The sequence below is a fragment of the Symphalangus syndactylus genome, chromosome 13 (genome assembly GCF_028878055.3).
Source record: "Symphalangus syndactylus isolate Jambi chromosome 13, NHGRI_mSymSyn1-v2.1_pri, whole genome shotgun sequence".
Taxonomy (NCBI): Eukaryota; Metazoa; Chordata; class Mammalia; order Primates; family Hylobatidae; genus Symphalangus; species Symphalangus syndactylus.
In genome coordinates, this window is record NC_072435.2 from 88655369 (window position 1) to 88677475 (window position 22107).

Below are 22107 nucleotides of genomic sequence, written 5' to 3' on the forward strand. Positions count from 1 at the left end.
CTGTTGCCCAGGCTGGAGTGCAGTGGCGCGATCTCGGCTCACTGCAACCTCCGCCTCCCGGGTTCACGCCATTCTCCTGCCTCAGCCTCCTTAGTAGCTGGGACTACAGGCGTCCGCCACCACACCTGGCTAATTTTTGTATTTTTAGTAGAGACGGGGTTTCACCATATTGACCAGGCTGGTCTCAAACTCCTGACCTTGTGGTCTGCCTGCCTTGGCCTCCCAAAGTGCTGGGATTACAGGCGCGAGCCACTGTGCCCAGCTTGTTTGTTTTTCAATAACTAAAACTCTGCCTTTCAGAATTCAGATTCACCATATAACATCTTCACCCAAATGTTACTCCCCTGGAAGCCTTTCCTGACCATCCTTTTTCCGTTTGCAATGCCCTTTCCTCCTATGCTTAATTCTTTTCATAGCAGTTATCACCACCTCATCTACTATATATTTTACTCATTTGTCTTGCTAACTATTTGTCTCACCCACTGGAAGCATAAGCATGACAGAACCGTTCATTCATTCATTCACTGTGTATGTAGTGAACATCTACAGGTGCCCAGGAATGTGCTAAGCATGAGAGTATGGCTGCTTTCCAGCAGCTTACAATTAGAAATACCAAACAGCTAAACAAAGATCAGAGTGTAATCTTTTTTTTTTTTTTTTTTTGACACAGGGTCTTGTTCTGTTGCCCAGGCTGGAATGCAGTGGCACAATCTCGGCTCACTGCAGCTTCAATCTTTCAAGCTCAAGTGATCCTCCCACTTCAGCCTCCCAAATAGATGGAACCACAGGGACGCGTCACTACACCTGGCTAATTGTTTATTTTTAGTAGAGATGAAGTCTCACTATGTTGCCCAGGCTGGTCTTGAACTCCTGGGCTCAAGGGATCCGCCCACCTTGGCCTCCCAAAGTGCTGGGATTACAGGTGTGAGCCACTGCGCCTGGCCTCGGAGTGTAATCTTTAAACACTAAAATAAGTGGGGCAGGCCACGTTAGGTTTCCAGAGGAAGAGAAGAGCTCAGACTGTCTCAAATGAGGGTCAAGCTATAGGAAGTAGGTGAGAGTTAAATGCAGGTCAGAACTTGATGGAGGAATTTGAGATAGAAACATTTGGCTCATCTCATAAACAGGGCAGATTTGTGAGCAGGAGAATGGCATGATAAAAATGATTTATTTAGATTAAGCCAAAGTGAATCACACCTGTAATCCCAGCATTTTGGAAGGCCGAGGCAAGCAGATCAATGGAGGCCAGGAGTTTGAGACAAGCCTGGCCAACATGGTGAAAACCCATCTCTACTAAAAATACAAAAATTAGCTGGGCGTGGTGGCACGTTCCTGTAATCCCAGCTACTTAGGAGGCTGAGGCAGGAGAATCGCTTGAACCCGGGAGGCGGAGGTTGCAGTGAGCCAAGATCGCGCCACTGCACTCTAGCCTGGGCAACAGAGCAAAACTCTGTCTCAAAAAAAACAAACAAACGAAAAAAAAGAGAATGGGTGAAACTAGTCCGAGAGTCAATTTGGCCCTGAGATGGGGAGACACTAAAGGAAGGTGATAAATAAGAACGGACAAAGAAGGTGGAGGCTGGCACTCAGTCAAAACACATTCACCTCAAAGCAGGCAATTCTCAGAATAAGATGTTTAAGATCAACTGTTAAAGAGGGCCTCGTTAGTGGGTTACAGGAGACTGAGTTTTGCTGCCTGAATTGGGAGAGAAGGAGTGAGAGATACAAAAATGCAGAGAGTAAAGTCAGCTCGGTTATTCTATGCAAAGTTAAACCCATTTAGAGAGCCCAGATGAAGAGGAAAAAAAAAATGAGAGGAGGGGATAAAATGAGAATCGCTATTTTAGACAAATCCCATATGGGTTATACTCTTAATTTACTTAAGCCAGATGGCTAGGCTGGGGACCGACTAATTTATTACCATCCTGCAATTCACAGCCAGAGCCTTCCTTAGGTTCCTAAGCAACTCTGACGGGGAAATGTCAGATTGCATGAAATTTCCTGATTAGGTCACGTGACCCAAACACAGCCCACTGAAAATGATTTGAATCCTCCAAATCGCATGTTCCAGATCACAGCTGTCAGCTCTGCCCTCTCCTGCTTGTGGCAGATGCACGGGCCTTCCCCTCTTTGCAGGCAGTATGGTGGCAGTTCTAGGAATAAGAAACACCAAAATAAAGGCTGGGGGAGGACTAAGAAAAAAACTTTAGAATTTGGCATTTCAGATTCTCCCTTTGTACCGTGTACTTCCCAAAATTTTCTATAAAAGAAGGAAAGTAGCAAAATGTTTTTAAAAGGAGCATTTAAACTACTGTGGTAATTAAGCAGCAATCTCTGAGTCAGCAAATTCCATCCAGCAAACTGAGTAACATCTGAGATAACATGAGAGGATTAAAAAAGTAGGGACACTAGCCGGGTGCAGCGGCTGAGGCTGGTAATCTCACCACTTTGAGAAGCTGAGGAAGGAGGATTGCTTGAGCCCAGGAGTTTGAGACCAGCCTGGGCAATATGGCAAAACCCTATCTCTACAAAAAAAAATACAAAAAATTAGCTTGGCGTTGTGGTGTGCACCTGTAGTCCTAGCTACTCAGGAGGCTGAGGTAGAAGGATCATTTGAGCCCAGGAGGTTGAGGCTGCAGTGAGCCAAGATCATACCACTGCATTCCAGCCTGGCCAACATGGTGATACCCCATCTCTACTAAAACTACAAAAATTAGCTGGGTGTGGTGGCAGGCGCCTGTAATCCCAGCTACTCGGGAGGCTGAGGCAGGAAAATCCGTTGAACCGGGGAGGCAGAGGTTGCAGTGAGCCAAGATCGCTCCATTGCTCTCCAGCCTGGGTAACAAGAGCAAAACACCTTCTCAACAAAAAAATTAAAAAAAAAAAAATTGGGAAAAAATAAGCAGCTAGGCTGGTTTATGATCTGAAGAGGAAACCATAATGATATAACAAAAGCAACAATGAACATGTTTTAAGATGGAGTCATTATGTACCAAGCCATGTAGAAACTATTGTTTCCCGCATTTTATATTATGGGTGAGAAAACTGAGGATTTCTAAAGGACTTAAGTTAGGTCTCACCGCTAGTAAGTACCACTGTTAGGGATCAATTCTATTCATCCATCAGAGAGTAAGAAAATGATTGGCCAGAAAAAGTGAAGGGCAGGCCAGGCATGGTGGCTCACACCTGTAATCCCAGCACTGTGGGAGGCCGAGGTGGGTAGATCACCTGAGGTCAGGAGTTCAAGACCAGCCTGGTCAACATGACAAAACCCCGTCTCTACTAAAAATACAAAAATTAGCCGGACATGGTGGTGGGCACCTGTAATCCCAGCTACTCAGGCGGCTGAGGCAGAAGAATCGCTTGGACCCGGGAGGCGGAGGTTGCAGTGAGTCAAGATCACGCCACTGCACTCCAGCCTGGGCAACTCTGTCTCAAAAAAAAAAAAAAAAAAAGTGAAGGGCAGCAGGCTGCAAATGCCAAAATGAGAGCATAACTAGTAGTTCCTGGGGCCTGTCTATGAGCAGAGGTGGTTAGAAAGCTAACAGAACAGTGACTGCCAAATGTGGAATGGAGCATGTGCCAAATTCAATGGGGATTGAATCCTGGAACAGAAAAAGGATATTAGTGAAATCTGAATAAAGTCTGGGGTTTAGTTAATAGTAATGTACCAATGTTGACTTCTTGGTGGTGACAAATGTACCATTGTCATGTTGAGATGTGGGTAAGGGACACAGGGGAACTCTCTGTACTCTCCTGCAACTTTTCTGTAAATCTAAAATTATTCTAAAATTAAAAGTTTTAAATAAATTTAAATGAAATTAAAAGTTTATTTTTAAATTATTTAAGAGAAGAGAGTATTGGTGACATGTTTACAAATATTCTTCAGAAGAGTAACATTTTAAATGGCAATGGCGAGGGTAACGCTGCATTTTTGTGGCCAGTCATATTTCTTGGCAGATAAGATGACTAATGACAATCACAAGGTCTAACATTATTGAATGCCTATAATATTTCAGCTTCTGCCCTAAGGATGTTACATGAATGCCCACGTCATCTTCAAGATTATTTTCCCAATTTACAGATGAGAAAAGTTCTTAGAATAGTGCCTGGAATCTGGCAGGTGCTCAAAAATTAGATCTTTTTTGTTTTTTTAACAGAGGCTAAGAAATGTACCCAGCTTTTGAACAAGAGTCACAATTCATGTCCAAACCCTAAAAGGTTTTTTTTTTTTCCTTGTGATGGAGTCTCGCTGTGTCACCCAGGCTGGAGTGCAATGACATGATCTCAGCTCCCTGCAACCTCTGCCTCCTGGGTTCAAGTGATTCTCCAGCCTCAGCCTCCTGAGTAGCTGGAACTACAGGTGCCCGCCACCACACCCAGCTAACTTTTATATTTGTATCTTTTAGTAGAGATGGGGTTTCACCATGTTGGCCAGGCTGGTCTCAATCTCCTGACCTCAAGTGATCTGCCCACCTTGTCCTCCCAAATTCCTGGGGTTACAGGTGTGAGCCACCAAGCCCAGTCCCTTCCAGGCTTTTAAATCTTAGCCTTGCCACTTACTAACTCTATGACCTTGGGCAAGTTTCAAAGCCAAAACAAAGCTAACTGATATCATAGAATGGATTTTAAAAGTATGTTGAAAGTTGCATAATATCAACCTAAATTTACAAACAGACAAATTATTTATGAAATATTTCAAAATTGTCAAATTGAATAACTGGAAAATAATCAGGCTGTATAGTTCTGCATTTAAATCAATAAAAATAGGGCTCAAAATAACAGTTCTGAAGAATCCTTGGGCACACCTCTGGATATAAGAACCAAACAAGAGACAACTAAGGAAATTGTTAACTCCTGGTAACTACCAGAGCCTTGAGGAAAAACGTGCTTTTAGCTCTCCTCTGGGGTCAAATGACTATAGCTCAGTGGGCCAGATAGGGTCCATGATGAGACTTTCTCAAGAGGGGAAGGTGGTAAGGGCAAATTATAAAGATACATCTTCTGGCTGGGTGCAGTGGCTCACTCCTGTAATCCCAATGCTTTGGGAGGCCAAGGGAGGCAGATCACTTGAGGTCAGGAGTTCAAAACCAGCCTGGCCAACATGGTGAAACCCCCTCTCTACTAAACAATATATAAATATAAAAATTAGCCAGGCATGGTGGCACATGCCTGTGATCCCAGCTACTCAGGAGGCTGAGGCGAGAGAACTGCTTGAACCCGGGAGGCAGAGGTTGCAGTGAGCCGAGATCATGCCACTGCACTCCAGCCTGGGCAACAGAACATAACTTTGCCTCAAAAAATTAAATGAAATAAAGATAGGCCTTCTGATGACTAACGCCCAGTCATCTCTACTAAAAAATAAAAAAAAAAAAAATCCTTTCGTAGTTCATGAGCATGATGATTGTGTTCACACGCATGTTTGAAACGTACCACCACAAATCTTGTTACAACGTTGGTACATTACCTGCCTGGCATGAAAAAAAAAAGAGTGAGAGAGAAATCCCTGAGTCACACCTCTGTTCACACATCTGTTCATTTTAAACTAGATCTTGGCCTCAACTGTTACAGCAAAAGGGAGGTCACAGCAGAAAAACTAAAGTTTTTTTTGGCTTCCAGGTAGGCAGGAATCCAGATTCAAGCAATATAAAGACTATTGAGGGAGGGTTTCAAGAACTAACTTTAGAGGCCTACCGCATCATTAGCCGTACCCATCCCTGCCAACCTAGGTACAAAGATGGGGGTGCTGAAATCCAATTCACACGTTGCTGATACAAAGCTGCTTAGAGCCTGAGAAGGCTGAAGCCCTCTTCCAGTACATCTGCCCAGACCTCCAGCCATTCTAATTAACACAAAAGAAGGAAACATGCCTCACCCTTCCCCATCCCCATACCCCCCTAAAATGTGACACCCTTGCACATCTTGATCCAAAATACATTGCGTAAACAATAACAAAACCCTAAGCCTGGAGTCACATATTTATTTTTTTTAACAAATACTTGTTCAGCCCCTGCCGAGACCAGCTTGGTCGGGGAGACCCTAACCCAGCAGCACTAGAGGAATTAAAGACACACACAGAAATATAGAGGTGTAAAGCGGGAAATCAGGGCCCTCACAGCCTTCAGAGCTGAGAGCCCTGAACAGATTTACCCACATATTTATTAACAGCAAACCAGTCATTAGCATTGTTTCTATAGATATTTGATTAACTAAAAGTATCCCTTATGGGAAACGGGATTAACTATAAGTATCCCTTATGGGAAAAAAAGGGATGGGCCTAATTAAAGGAATAGGTTGGGCTAGTTAACTGCAGCAGGGGCATGTCCTTAAGGCACAGATCGCTTGTGCTATTGTCTGTGGCTTAAGAATGCCTTTAAGCTGGCCTGGCGCGGTGGCTCACGCCTGTAATCCCAGCACTTTGGGAGGCCGAGGCAGGTGGATCACAAGGTCAGGAGATCGAGACCATCCTGGCTAACACAGTGAAACCCCGTCTCTACTAAAAATACAAAAAAATTAGCCGGGCTAGGTGGCGGGCACCTGTAGTCCCAGCTACTCGGGAGCCTGAGGCAGGAGAATGGCGTGAACCCCCGGGGGGTGGAGCCTGCAGTGAGCCGAGATCGCGCCACTGCACTCCAGCCTGGGCGACAGCGAGACTCTGTCTCAAAAAAAAAAAAAAAAAAAAGAACGCCTTTAAGCAGTTTTCCACCCTGGGCGGGCCAGGTGTTCCTTGCCCTCATTCCAGTAAACCCACAACCTTCCAGCGCTGGCGTTATGGCCGTCATGAACGTGTCACAGTGCTGCAGAGATTTTTGTTTATGGCCAGTGTGGGGCCAGTTTATGGCCAGATTTTGGGGGGCTTGTCCCCAACAAGCCCCTACTCTGTGCCCTGGCCCATTTTCTTCTCCATGGATCCCTGGGGCTGCCTTTAATCTCCCTATTCCACCCTTGCTTGCCCTGCAGGTCTCCAGTTCATAATCTATTTACTGTTCCTTCTCCAGGGCCCCACCTTCTGGTGTGCAGATCTGCCATCCCTTTTCTCCAGCATGGATTATTGTTCTACAGTCCTCTCTGCCCCAGGCTTTACCTCTTTTCTCCTGGCTTAATTTCATCACCCTTAATCTCTTCATTGTTCAGCCCTTCTTGCAGCTCTTTCCCAGTCTCCTGCCACTAATATCTGATCTCAACCAACCCACACAACAGCCCCTGAATACAGCAAATGGGGCTGAAAGAATGTAATTCATTTGCCTGTGCTAATCCCACCAGTGAGTGGTCCCATTCAACAAATTCTGTAAATTAGTAATGGTAACAATAATAGCTGGCACTTGAAATTGAGCTGATGGACAGGTTGCAGTTATTAGTAACGATGAAGTCTAAGGATTGACTTTGGGTGTGAGTGGCATGGAAGGATGCAAGGCCATTTGAAGAGGGGAAGCCTAAGAACACTAAGACTGATACTGTATTGAAGAAAAATCATGTGTAAGGATAAAACAATCATCAAGAAGGATGACAGAAGCCACGTGGGTGAGAGGAAGTTTGAAGGAATGAGGGCGTGTGTGGGAAGGAGGAGGCGTTAGAGGACCGCAACACAGTGGGGTAAAGTTTGATGATGTGACAGTCAGAGGTGGTAGTGGGAGCTACGGAATGGGAGGGAAAATGGCCTGGACGCAGGAACGAGAACCCTCACCCCATTTGCAGGCCTGTGGCCTGAGGAGTGCGGGAGAGAAAACGGCCATCAACAGCAAGGGGAACAGTGTGCTCAAGAGAACCAGGTCTAGCAAGCAGGCAAACAGAGCATTCAGAGAAGTGAGGAAGTGAGGTTTTTGAAAGAATACAGCTGAGGTCCCTGTGGAAGAGTTGCAGAAGTTGGGTAGTGGGCCGGTGTGGTGGCTGACGCCTGTAAGGCCAGCACTTTGGGAGGCCGAGGAAGGCGGATCAAATGAGGTCAGGAGTTCGAGACCAGCCTGGCCAACATAGTGAAACCACGTCTCTACTAAAAATGCAAAAATTAGACGGGCGTGGTGGTGCGCACCTGTAGTCCCAGCTACTCGGGAGACTGAAGCAGGAGAATCATTTGAATGTGAGAGGCGGAGGTTGCAGTGATCCGAGATCACGCCACTGCACTCTAGCCTGGGTGACAGAGCAAGATTTTGTCTCAAAAAAATAAAAATTAAAAAAGTTTTTTTTAAAAAGAAGAAGTTGGAGAAGGGTAAGACATGGGATCAGAAAAGGGGATATCCAAGGCCATGTGGATATCAGAGTCTAAAGGATGAGCGATGACCTGGGAGACTGGGCTGACATAAAGAGGGAGGAACAGGAAGGACATGATGGGATTAGTCTCAGGATCCCAGAGCAGATTGCAGTGGCACGGCTGTGAGTGCGGGGGGCAGGATAGTAAGGGTTGTCAGGAACATGAGGAGTTCTTGCCCACTGCAAATTAATAATCTGTTGGGGGAGCCCCATAAACATGACAGAACCATACATCCCAGATGTCTTTGGAAATTGCAGATATGGAAACCTACAGGAGAGGGACCCAAATCCAACATGGAGGGTCATAAAAAACTTCGAGGGAGAGAGAGAGAATAACAGAATTCCATAAAATGATTGCAACCACTAGAAAAAAAATGTTTTTTTTTTTTTTTGAGATGGAGTCTCACTCTGTCACCCAGGCTGGAGTGCAGTGGCATGATCTTGGCTCACTGCAACCTCCACCTCTCGGGTTCAAGCGATTCTCCTGCCTCAGCCTCCCAAGTAGCTGGGACTGCAGGCATGTGCCACCAAGCCTACCTATTTTTTTTTTTTTTTTGTATTTTTAGTAGAGACAGGGTTTCACCATATTGGCCAGGCTGCTCTCAGACTCCTGACCTCGTGATCCGCCGGCCTCAGCCTCCCAAAGTGCTGAGATTACAGGCGTGAGCCACCGAGCCCAGCTGGAAAATAATTGAGATGCTTCTCCTATGGCAATGAGTCTTTGTATAAATGAACCATAAGTTGAAAAAAGTTGTATAATATTTTATATTCACATTATTTGAATAGTCTTTAGTCTTGTCAGAGAGAAATGTATTGCATTTGGCTAGAGAACTTTGCAAGATTTACACAGCACAAGGTGAGTATATTACCTTTAATGTAAGTTGTAAAATTCTAAATAGATGTAGGTTAGAGATTTTCTGAGTCTAAGATTCTAATTCTTTCCCTATCCCTTTATTACCTGAAATCTCTGAAATTGCCTCCAGTATTTGGGGTGATGGCTAGAGATGGAAAATTAAATTGATGGAACCTTCCCTGACTCCCTTATCTAAATTAGCTAAACTACCTTTATATCAACATGTGTTGATTGCCTGAATGTATCTCATATAATCCTCATAACAACCAGCAAAGTAATAATTTCTATTTTATAAACAAGAAATCTAACTTTCAGAGAGCCAAGATAAGTTACTCCCACCGCTAGTGAACAGCTGAAGCGGGACTCATGATTGTCTGTTAACTGCCCTTTCCTGTAGACCATAATGCAATCACATTTTCAGCGTTGTTAACATGCAAAAAAAAAAAAAGCTATTGTGTTGTCCATGCTAGATGGTAATTCACTTACCTCTTCTAGTAGTTTCAAGGGAGAATACTAGTTGATTAAATCTTAAAGCCTTTTATATGGTCATTGATAACATAAAAACAAATTAAAATAGAATGTGGAAGAATCCCCCTAGGGAATTCTAAAGATTACAAGCTAGTTTTCCAAGAGGAAATTGGCTTGTGTTTAGTAGAAGCAATAGATTGGAGACAGACTGACAGATTTGGACAGCCAGAAAGTCCAAATGGGACCGCTCATTATATCATAACCAGACAGGTAGTGTTGAAAGCGGGCTCAATCTACAGAGCATCCTCATTTCATTTTATTTTATTTTGAGACAGGGTCTCACTCTGTCACCCAGACTGGAATGCAGTGGTACAATCATGGCTCACTGCAGCCTCAACCTCCTGGGCTCAAGCAGTCCTCCCACCACAGCCTCCCAAGTAGCTGGCCCTCATTTTTAAAAACAAACAAAAAAGGCATCTGTCAACCCACATGGATGGACTACTATTCAAATGTAGAGCATTTACTCATCTTAAAACAAATCTGGCCGGGCACGGTGGCTCACGCCTGTAATCCCAGCACTTTGGGAGGCCGAGGCGGGCGGATCATGAGGTCAGGAGATCAAGACCATCCTGGCTAACATGGTGAAACCCCATCTCTACTAAAAATACAAAAAAAATTAGCCGGGCATGGTGGTGGGCGTCTGTATTCCCAGCTACTCGGGAGGCTGAGGAAGGAGAACGCGTGAACCGGGGAGGCAGAGTTTGCAGTGAGCTGAAATCGCGCCACTGCACTCCAGCCTGGGCGACAGAGCAAGACTCCGTCTCAAAAAAAAAAAAAAAAACAGGCCGGGTGCGGTGGCTCACGCCTGTAATCCCAGCACTTTGGGAGGCCGAGGCGGGCGGATCACGAGGTCAGGAGATCGAGACCATCCTGGCTAACACGGTGAAACCCCGTCTCTACTAAAAAAATACAAAAAAAATTAGCCGGGCGAGGTGGCGGGCGCCTGTAGTCCCAGCTACGCGGGAGGCTGAGGCAGGAGAATGGCGTGAACCCCGGGGGGCGGAGCCTGCAGTGAGCCGAGATCGCGCCACTGCACTCCAGCCTGGGTGAAAGAGCGAGACTCCGTCTCAAAAAAAAAAAGAAAAAAAAAACAAAAAAAACAACAACAACAACAAATCTGTGGCTGGTTGCAGTGGCTCACACCTGTGATCCCAGCACATAGGGTGGCTGTGGCAGGAAGATTGCCCAGGAGTTCAAGACCAACCTGAGCAACAAAGAGAGACACAAACTCTACAGAACATAAAAAATCAGCCAGGCATGGTAGTGCACTCCTGCAGTCCCAGCTACTCAGGAGGCTGAGGTGGGAGGATTGCTTTGGCCCATGAAGTCGAGGCTGCAGTGAGCGGTGATTATACCACTGCATTCCCAGGGCAACACTTTCTCAAAGAGTGAGACCCTTTCTCAAAAAGAAAAGAAAAAAAAGGAAAAGAAAAGAAAAAGAAATGGATTTGGATGCAGGATCAGAATCCTGGGTTTATCATTATCAGCTGTGCAACCTTGGGTTACTTAACCTTGGGTTCCTCATTACCTTACCTATAAATTGGGTATAATATTGGCACTCACCTCACAGAGGTGCCGTAAGAATTAAATGAATTGATGTTTGTAAAGTTCTTAGCATAGGCCTGGCTCATAGTAAACCTTTCATAAATGTTCACTATTATAATTATCCCTGGTTCTTAGACTTTTTTTTTTTCTTTTTTCTTTGTTTCTTTTTTTTTTTTTTTGAGACAGGCTCTTGCTATGTTGCCCAGGCTGGTCTTAAATTCCTGGGCTCAAGCAATACTCCTGCCTCTCGGCCTCCCAATGTACTGGGATTACAGGTTTGAGCCACCTCACCTAGCTGTTTCTTAGGCTTTCAAACTTCCAAAATCAGTGTTTAAAAGAAGAATTAGGAAATCAATATAGGTTTGTCTTCTTTGCTTTTTTTTTTTTTTAACTTTTCCCAAATCAAAACAGTTTTTAAAAGCCAGTACTTTCTATAATAACCAATATTTCATAGAAAAAATAATATTTTAATAACACAAAATTTAGGCAGAAGATAATGTCAAAATAAATGACTTCTATTATTACCTTTAGCTTTGAGAGAAACTTAAAATTTTTTTTTTTTTTTTTTTTTTTTTTTTTTTTTTTTTTTGAGACGGAGTCTTGCTCTGTCACCCAGGCTGGAGTGCAGTGGCGCAATCTCGGCTCACTGCAAGCTCCGCCTCCTGGGTTCACGCCATTCTCCTGACTCAGCCTCTCCGAGTAGCTGGGACTACAGGCGCCCGCCACCACGCCCGGCTAATTTTTTGTATTTTTAGTAGAGACGGGGTTTCACCATGGTCTCGATCTCCTGACCTCGTGATCCGCCCGCCTCGGCCTCCCAAAGTGCTGGGATTACAAGCGTGAGCCACCGCGCCCGGCCTAAATTTTTTTTTTTAGAGATGGGGTCTCACTCTGTCATCCAGGGTGGAGTGCAGTGATACAATCCTAGCTCACTGCAGCCTCGAACTCCAGGGCTCAAGCGATCCTCTAGTGTCAGCCCCCCAAGTAGCAGGGACTAGAGGCCGTGCCACTATACATAGTAATGAGAGACATTTTTTATGTTATACATATTTTTCTCAGTTCTCCTTGGAATAGTAAGCATATTTTTTGTTCACTGTATTTGAGGACGACTTAGTCATACTTTCCAACACGCTTACATGTATAGTTTTTACTAATTAGTAGTTAAATGTTTTTAATTTTTTTTTTTTTTTTTTGAGACGGAGTCTTGCTCTGTCACCCAGGCTGGAGTGTAGTGGCGCGATCTCGGCTCACTGCAAGCTCCGCCTCCCGGGTTTACGCCATTCTCCTGCCTCAGCCTCTCCGAGTAGCTGGGACTACAGGCGCCCGCCACCACGCCCGGCTAATTTTTTGTATTTTTAGTAGAGACGGGGTTTCACCATGGTCTCGATCTCCTGACCTCGTGATCCGCCCGCCTCGGCCTCCCAAAGTGCTGGGATTACAAGCGTGAGCCACCGCGCCCGGCCAAATGTTTTTAATTTTTAAAAAACTAATCATAGACTATAGACAGTAGTGTTTGTAAACTGTGAATGAAAGAACAGGATCATAAGGTCAGTTACTGGCTTTGCACATTGCAAATAACAGACAAAAAAAGAAATATTTTTCTGTAAGACACTGGAAAAAATAAAAGTGGAGTTAAAACCTATTCTTTGGACAAGAAACTTGGCATTCCTACTTTTACTGTGATAGAGGAGTCCCTAAAAGCAGTTGAAGTGAAAATGAAATTCCCAAGCACCCACGTGCCAACTCATTTGTGGAAGAGCAAAGAATCTAATTAACTCGAATCGAGACCTGAAAAGGGATAGAATGCTCAGGAAAACCACATGAACTGTCCAAACTATTGACTGAGCAATTTGCAATCATTTCTAGTTTAAAAACAAATAGTTTGGGTAAATGAATGAATATTCCTATTGCATTATTTATTTAATATTGCTATTGCATTGCTTCTTGCAAAGTTTTCCAAGGAATTTCCTAGTTGTCAGGCATATATATAAATATAAATACATATATGTATATACTTTTTTTAAAGACAGAGTTTCACTCTTTTTGCCCACACTGGAGTATAATGGCACGATCTTGGCTAACTGCTGCCTCCCCCTTTCAAGTTCAAGAGATTCTTCTGCCTCAGCCTCCCGAATAGCTGGGATTACAGGCACCAGCCACCACGCCTGGCTAATGTTTGTATTTTTAGTAAAGACAGGGTTTCACCATGTTGGTCAGGCTGGTCTTGAACTCCTGACCTCAGGTGATCCACCCGCCTTGGCCTCCGAAAATGCTGGGATTACAGGCAAGAGCCACAGTGCCCAGCCATCAGGCATATATTTAACAAGTATATAATAGTAATAAAATTAAACTACCACTTAATGAGAGCTTACTATGTGCCTTGCCCTGTGCCATTATCTCATTTCATCATCACAGCCATTCTTAGTGATAAGGGAATATTGTTATAATGTCCATTTCAAAGATAAGGAAACTGAGACTTATACAAGTTTTTTTTTTTTTTTGAGACGGAGTCTTTCTCTGTCCCCCAGGCTGGAGTGCAGTGGCGCGATCTCGGCTCACTGCAAGCTCCGCCTCCCGGGTTCACGCCATTCTCCTGCCTCAGCCTCCCAAGTAGCTGGGACTACAGGCGCCCGCCAACACGCCCGGCTAATTTTTTTTTTTGTATTTTTAGTAGAGACGGGGTTTCACCGTGTTAGCCAGGATGGTCTCGATCTCCTGACCTTGTGATCCGCCCACCTCGGCCTCCCAAAGTGCTGGGATTACAGGCTTGAGCCACCGCGCCCGGCGAGACTTATACAAGTTAAATAATCTGCTCAAAGTTTACACAGGTGGAACCAGAACACAAACCCAGACTGGCTGACTCCAGAAGTCTTACTCTTTTGTTTGTTTGTTTGTCTGTTCGTTTTGAGACAGGATCTGGCTCTGTCACCCAGGCTGGAGTGTAGTGGCATGATCTCGGCTCACTGCAACCTTCGCCTCCGGACTCAAGGGGTTCTCATCTCCCAAGTAGCTGAAACTACAGGCGGACACCATCACACACAGCTAATTTTTTGTATTTTTTTGTAGAACTGGAGCTTCACTATGTTGGCCAGGGTGGTCTCGAACTCCTGACCTCAAGTAATCCACATGCCTCAGCTTCCCAAAGTGCTGGAATTACAGCTGTGAGCCACCACACCTGGCCCGCTAATTTTACTCTTGATCAGTGTGCCACACTACCATCCTAGGCCCTATTTTATCATTTTTATTTTTTCTTTTATATATATATATATATATATTTAAAAATTATCAATAGAGATGGGGGCTTTACCATGTTGGCCAGGCTGGTCTGGAACTCCTGACCTCAGGTGATCTGCCCACCTCAGCCTCCCAAAGTGGTGCTGGGATTACAGGCATAAGCCACCATACACAGCTGATATTTTCCTTTTTTTTCTTTTTTTTTTTTTGAGACGGAGTTTCGCTCTTTTTGCCCAGGCTGGAATGCAATGGAGTGATCTTGGCTCACTGCAACCTCCGCCTCCCAGGTTCAAGCAATTCTCGTGCCTCAGCCTCCTGAGTAGCTGGGATTACAGGCATATGCCACCACGACCAGCTAACTTTGTATTTTTAGTAGAGAAGGGGTTTCTCCATGTTAGTCAGGCTGGTCTCGAACTCCTGACCTCAGGTGATCCGCCCACCTTGGCCTCCCAAAGTGCTGGGATTACAGGCATGAACCACTGTGCCCAGCTGATATTTTACTATTTTTAAAAGTTAAGGAGAGGTCAGGTGTAGTGGCTCACACCTGTTATCCTGGTACTTTGGGAGGCTGAGGCAGGAGGATGGCTTGTGGCCAGGAGTTTGAGACCAGCCTGGGCAAGATAGAGAGACCCTATCTCTAAAAAAAAAAAAAAAAAAAGTTAAGGAGAAAATACAATGCTTCAGCCAGGTGCAGTGGCTCACTCCTGTAATCCCAGAACCTTGGGAGGCTGAGGCTGGTGGATCACCTAAGGTCAGGAGTTCAAGACCAGCCTGGCCAACATGGTGAAACTCCGTCTCTACTAAAAATACAAAATTAGCCAGATGTGGTGGGCGTGCCTGTAATCCCAGCTACTTAGGAGGCTGAGACAGGAGAATCACTTGAACCTGGGAGGTGGAGGTTACAGTGAGCTGAGATCACGCCATTGCACTCCTGCCTGGGCAAAAGAGCAAAACTCCAACTCAAAAAAAAAAAAAAAAAAAAAAAGACACCAACCTGGGCAACATAGCAAGACCCTGTCTCAAAAAGAAAATAGATTGGGCACAGTGGCTCACTTCTGTAATCCCAGCACTTTGGGAGGCTGAGGTGGACAGATCACTTTAGGTCAGGAGTTCGAGACCAGCCTGGCCAACATGGTGAAACCCCATCTCTACCAAAAATACAAAACTTAGCTGGGCATGATGGCGGGCACCTGTAATCCCAGCTACTCAGGTGGCTGAGGCAGGAGAATCGCTTGAACCCAGGAGGTAGAAGTTGCATCACACCACTGCACTCCAGCCTGGGCAACAGAGCAAGATCCTGTCTCAAAAATAAAATAAAATATTTTTTTTTTTTTTTTTTTTTTTTTTTTTTTTTTTTTTTTTTTTTTGAGACGGAGTCTCGCTCTGTTGCCCAGGCTGGAGTGCAGTGGCGCGATCTCGGCTCACTGCAAGCTCTGGCTCCCGGGTTCACGCCATTCTCCTGCCTCAGCCTCCCGAGTAGCTGGGACTACAGGCGCCCGCCAACACACCCGGCTAAATTTTTTGTATTTTTAGTAGAGACGGGGTTTCACCGTGTTAGCCAGGATGGTCTCGATCTCCTGACCTCGTGATCCGCCCGCCTCGGCCTCCCAAAGTGCTGGGATTACAGGCTTGAGCCACCGCGCCCGGCCAAAATAAAGATTTTTTAAAAAAATTTTAAAAAGAAAATATAATGCTTCTACCTAACAAGAAAAGACAACATGATACGAGCCATCTTTAACAAGCATCTTGGAAGACACCTGAATTACAAGAAATCTTCCGGCCGGGCGAGGTGGCTCGTACCTGTAATCTCAGCATTTTGGGAGGCTGAGGTGGGTGGATCACCTGAGGTCAGAAATTCGAGACTAGCCTGGCCAACATGGTGAAACCCCATCTCTACTAAAATTACAAAAAATTACCTGGGCGTAGTGGTGAGCGCCTATAATCCCAGCTACTTGGGAGGCCAGGCAGGAGAATCCCTTGAACCCAGGAGGCAGAGGTTGCAGTGAGCCAAGATCGCGCCATTGCATTCCAGCCTGGGCAACAAGAATGACACGCAAGAAAAAAAAAAAAGAAAGAAATCTTCCTTTCCAGGCCAGGCTCCCAATTCACTCCATAGCCCTCAGCAGGTGCCAGCAGCCTCGGCTTGCTCATCTCTTTTTTTGAAATCGGCGATGTCTAGTTCTGGTCAACCAAGGAATTTATAGGGATAAATTATTCCACTGATTTCTTCTTTTCTTAAAGAGTTGGCTTCTAGTCAACCATTTATTTATTTATTTATTTATTTCAATTACAACCTTTTTTTTTTTTTTACTTCATAGCCAATAGTCAACAATTTAGATGGGATGGGGATAGTGTGGAAAAGAAAGAAGACACTACTTTTTACTGTTTTTTTTTTTTTTTTTGGTTGAGATGGGTCTTGCTCTGCCACCTAGGCTGGAATACAGTGGTGTGATCATCCCTCTGTAATCTTGAAAATCTCAAATCCCTGGGCTCAAGTGATTCTCTCACCTCAGCCTCCCAAACTGCTGGGAATTACAGGTGTGAGCCACCATGCCCAGCCTTTTTTTTTGGGGGGGGGGGTGGGTGGGGAGGTTCCTAGCCACTAGACCACTAGGGAGGAATCTTAAGAATTATTTTAGAGGACGAGCAGTCACTTTTCTTTCTTTTACTAGTTATACATCTAGCAAGGCCATATTAGTTACATGCACACATGAAGTTATACACCAGGATCTTGGAATATTCATTTTACCAAAAAAAGTCAGTAACGTCAGTTGTGCTGCTACAGTTTTCATATTTTCTACAGATTTCAATGAGCCAACACAAGTTCTACTAATAAAATCTCCGCACAAAATAAAATGCAGTCAGTGGAAACTCTATATGTACATTGTAGGCATTTATACTAAGACTGTTGAACACAATATTCTAGAGTAAAATGATCTCAATAACAACTATGAGGCTTCTTTTTTTTTTTTTTTTTTTTTTTTTAAAGAGATGGAGTTTCCCTACATTTCCTAAGCTAGGCTTGAACTCCTGGACTCAAGTGATCTGCCTGACATGGCCTCCCAAAATGCTGGGATTATAGGCATGAGCCATTGTGCCTGGGCCTATGAGGCTATTTTTAAAGTCTGAATCTTAATGTTAGGTTGGATGATATTAAATCCCCATTTACTCATTCATGAGCTCTTCTGAGAGAGATTTTTCTCTCTTAGAACCAGTTTTCTTTTTTCTTTTTTTGAGACAGAGTCTCGCTCTGTCGCCCAGGCTTGAGTGCAGTGGCGCAATCTTGGCTCATTGCAACCTCCACCTCCTGGGTTCAAGCAATTCTATGCCTCAGCCGCATGAGTAGCTGAGATTACTGGCACCCGCCACCATGCCTGGCTAATTTTTTTGTATTTTTAGTAGAGATGAGGTTTCACCATCTTGGCCAGGCTGGTCGCGAACTCCTGACCTCAGGTGATCCACCCGCCTCAGCCTCCCAAAGTGCTGGGATTACAGGCGTGAGCCACCGTGCCTAGCAGGACCAGTTTTCTTATAAGAATACCCAATTTTGGAATTATAAGATGTATACCCCTTGAATGGGAAATTAGATTTGCATTTTACAATCATCACACACAGTACTCTTGAAATAAAAGCTAAACATATTGTTCTTTCATTATAGACCAAAATTATAAGCTCATACACATTTGCCCTATTGAATAAAATAATGATGATTCCTAATTGCATCCAAATCAAACTAAATTGTGTGCATAGTACATTCATATTAAAATGGAATGAAATGGGATCTGTAAAATATGTAGTCATATACTAAGATATATTCCGTTGACAGTGACATTCTTGTAGACTTATCACAGTCCAGCATTAAGCAAGGTGCCTGGCACAGAGTAGATGTCCAATAGTTGTTGAATGAATGAATGAATGAATGAATGAACGAACAAATGTACACACTTCTCTGTAATTTACACCTTTTTAAGTCCATTTTCCCCAAGAAATACTGTTTCCTTTTCCTCTAATCCACCTTGCTCATATAACTACACTAGACCCTTTTTCCCAGTGGCTGACATGAGTTTGAATCTTCACAGAATCACTTTCTGATCATTAAAAGCTAATATAATGAGACTCAGAGATCTATGATCAGAAAATGCCTTTTAAGTATTTCTTTTTCTCTTGGTTGGTTTTAGGTAGTAGCCCCCAAATTGCAAACATTAAAATGACCAACCCAGTTAAAATGGTTTTTATCCAAAACACAGGCAATAATGAACGCTGGCAAAGATATAGATAAAAAAGGGAACCCATAGGCCAGGTGTGGTGGCTCATGCCTGCAATCCCAGCACTTTGGGAGGCCAAGACAGGTGGATCACGAAGTCAGGAGTTTGAGACCAGCCTGGCCAATACGGTGAAACCCCGTTTCTACAAAAAATACAAAAATTAGCCAGGCGTGGTGGCACGTGCCTGTAGTCCCAGCTATGCGGGAGGCTGAGGTAGAAGAATTGCTTGAACCCGAGAGGCAGAGGTTGCAGTGAACTGAGATCACACCACTGCACTTCAGCCTGGGCGACAGAAAGAGACTCCATCTCAAAAAAAAAAAAAAAAAAAAAAGAAATGATAAATGCTTGAGGTGATGGATACCCCATTTACTTTGATGTGATTATTGGATTTTGTATGTCTGTATCAAAATATCTCATGTACCCTTGGCCAGGTGTGGTGGCTCACGCCTATAATCCTGGCACTTTGGGAGGCCGAGGTGGGCAGATCACTTGAGGTCGGGAGTTTGAGACCAGCCTGGCCAATATGGTGAAACCCCGTTTCTACTAAGAATACAAAAATGAGGTGGGTATGAGGTGCATGTGGTGGCACACACCTGTAATTCCAGCTACTCAGGAGGCTGAGGCAGGGGAATCACTTGAACCCGGGAGGTGGAGGCTGCAGTGAGCTGAGATTGTGCCACTGCACTCTAGCCTGGGCAACAGAGCGAGACTCCATCTGAAAAACAAAACAAAACAAACAAAATCTCATGTACCCCATAAATACATATATCTACTACGTACCCATAAAAATTAAAAATTTTTAAATAATAATAAAAATAAATAAGTTGACAGTCAAAAAATAAAACTAAAACAACCAATTAAGCTTAAAAGCAAATGGTTCTGTTCCCCCATATCTATGGGTTTACGGTTAAACTCCATGCCAAGTATTTTCCTTGTCTTTCCCCTAGATCCTTTGAATGTTACTTTAGCTAAATCTTTTTTTTTGAGATGGAGTCTCACTCTGGTCACCCAGGCAGGAGTACAGTGGCATGATCTCAGCTCATTGCAAACTCCACCTCCCAGATTCAAGTGATCCTTGTGCCTCAGGCTCCTGAGTAGCTGGGATTACAGGCACATGCCACCAGGCCCAGCTAACTTTTGTATTTTTAGTAGAGACAGGGTTTCACCATGTTGACCAGGCTGGTCTCAAACTCTTCATCTCAACCAATCCGCTCGCCTCAGCCTCCCAAAGTGCTGGGATTACAGGCATGAGCCACTGTGCCTGGCTTAGCTAAGTCTTTATAGTACCCATTTACTCCCACATTCCACCTCCATGCACCATTCATAAATTTATACAGCATCAAAGGTTTGATGCTTCAAAATGAGGACACACTGACTTTTCCCCAAATTCATTTCACACAAATAAAAAACAACCAAACACTGACCAAATGACACAAGAAAATGCAGCAAGACTGAAAACTGCACCACATATGTTGCTTGTATAAGTTTGTGTGGCAGACTGCAATATATGTGTTTTTATGGTTTTGAAAAAACAGCCCTAGGAAATGTGAGATATAATTATGTCTCCTAATTTCAATAAGGCTTGCTTTGGCAACTGGCTAGAAATAAACCCAAAATGTGATTGAAAGCCAATTTTTGCCATTTTAAACGATGTAACATTCAATCAAATCAGAGGTTGGTTTCAAAAGAGATGTCATTCTCCTTCTTTGAATCTCATTAAAAAAAATACTAAAATATACCCACTGGAGAACACTTAACGAGAATTAGGCTCTAAATTAATTCAAGACTCTGTAAAATATACAGTAGTGCACCTGAAAATAGTTTTTATTCTTTCCTTTGTGTGAAATTCAATTACATAGAAAGCAAACAAATGGAGCAGTGAAAATGACACATGGGTTTTTTTTTTCAATTACTATAAACTGTAAACTGTACTCTCTAAAACAAAAAGACCATTTATGCAGCAATTGCATCTAATGATGTGCATTGTTCTCCCATCAGGCTACTTCTGATTTTAAAAATGCTTTTGCTTAGAGCCTCATACCACTAAACCCCGTTATTAACTCCTTTAGAACAAGAAATTACCTCTCCCCATAAATGCAAACTAAATAATAATCTTGCTTTCGTCTTGATCTTTCTGTGAAAAAGCTTAAAAACTTAGACAATATTAAGAAAGATTCAATAAGGTGTTTATGTCTTTCTAGAAATTTTCACTGAGCCTACTGTGACCATTCTAAAGCAGGAAAAATGGAAACTATGGCATCTTTTTGCTTTTACTTAACTACTACTAATATATTATTTTAGAATAAGAAAAAAAAATCTACTATATTTTACAGGTGTAAACCTAAAAATACCAAATCATACATCTACCAGACTGTCTTTGTTTTTCTTGCCGCTATAAGAGAATATCACAGATTGGGTAATTTATTGACTTATTTTATGTATTTATTGATTTATTTTGAGACCGGGTCTTGCTCTGTTGCTGAGGCTGGAGTGCAGAGGTGAAATCACAGCTCACTGCAACCTCAACCTCCCAAGCCCAGGTAATCCTCCCACAGAGTGGATGGAACTACAGGCGCAAGCCAGCACACCTGGCTAAGTTTTTCTAATTTTTGTAGAGACAGAGTCTCACGATATTGCCTAGGCTAGTCTTGAACTCCTGGGCGAGACCTCTCAAGAGGTCAAGGCTACAGTGAGTTGTGATCACGTCACTGCACTCCAGCCTGGGTGACAGAGTGAGACACTGTCTCAAAATAAATAAATAAATAAATAAATAAATAAATAAATAAATAAATACTAAAATTCTTTTCATTTCTTAAAATAGCAATCTCTTATATTTAAAATATAACTCATAAACAATTAAAATTTGGCTCCAAGGCTGGGTGCAGTGGCTTATATCTGTAATCTCTGCACTTTGGGAGGCCAAGGTGGAAGGATCATTTGAAGCCAGGAGTTCAAGACCAGCCTGGGCAACATAGCAAGACTCTATTTCTTTTTTTTTTTTTGAGATGGAGTTTCGCCCTTGTTGCCCAGGCTGGAGTGCAATGGGGCAATCTCAGCTCACCGCAACCTCCGCCTCCCGGGTTCAAGTGATTCTCCTGCCTCAGCCTCCCTAGTAGCTGGGATTACAGGCATGTGCCACCACGCCCGGCTAATTTTGTATTTTTTTTTTTTAGTAGAGATGGGGTTTCTCTATGTTGGTCAGGCTGGTCTCGAACTCCCAACCTCAGATGATCCGCCTGTCTCGGCCTCCCAAAGTGCTGGGAAGCAAGACTCCATTTCTACAAGTAAAAACATTTCATATTAGCTGGGCACAGTGGCATGCGCCTGTAGTTTCAGGTACTCGGGGGCTGAGGGGAGAGGATTGCTTGAACCCAGGAGATTAAGGACGAAGTGAGCCATGATCATGCCACTGCACTCCAGCCTGGGTGACAGAGC

The 22107-nt window shown here is 43.8% G+C and overlaps 1 long non-coding RNA gene and 1 other non-coding gene across 2 annotated transcripts in view; one reads left to right on the plus strand and one right to left on the minus strand.

Annotated features, from left to right (window-relative positions):
• Positions 1 to 1895: 1895 nt before the first annotated feature.
• The window catches only part of LOC134732038 (uncharacterized), a 40562-nt gene continuing 20350 nt past the window's right edge, over positions 1896 to 22107 (minus strand). The window contains exons 2-3 of the long non-coding RNA XR_010114902.1: positions 19266 to 19387; positions 1896 to 2153 (exon numbers count right to left, since the gene is read on the minus strand). This is a non-coding gene — a long non-coding RNA (uncharacterized lncRNA). The remainder of the gene's footprint in view (positions 2154 to 19265; positions 19388 to 22107) is intronic.
• LOC129461372 (small nucleolar RNA U13) lies at positions 5377 to 5477 on the plus strand. The gene has a single exon (XR_008650520.1). It is a non-coding gene; the product is annotated as a small nucleolar RNA U13 (small nucleolar RNA).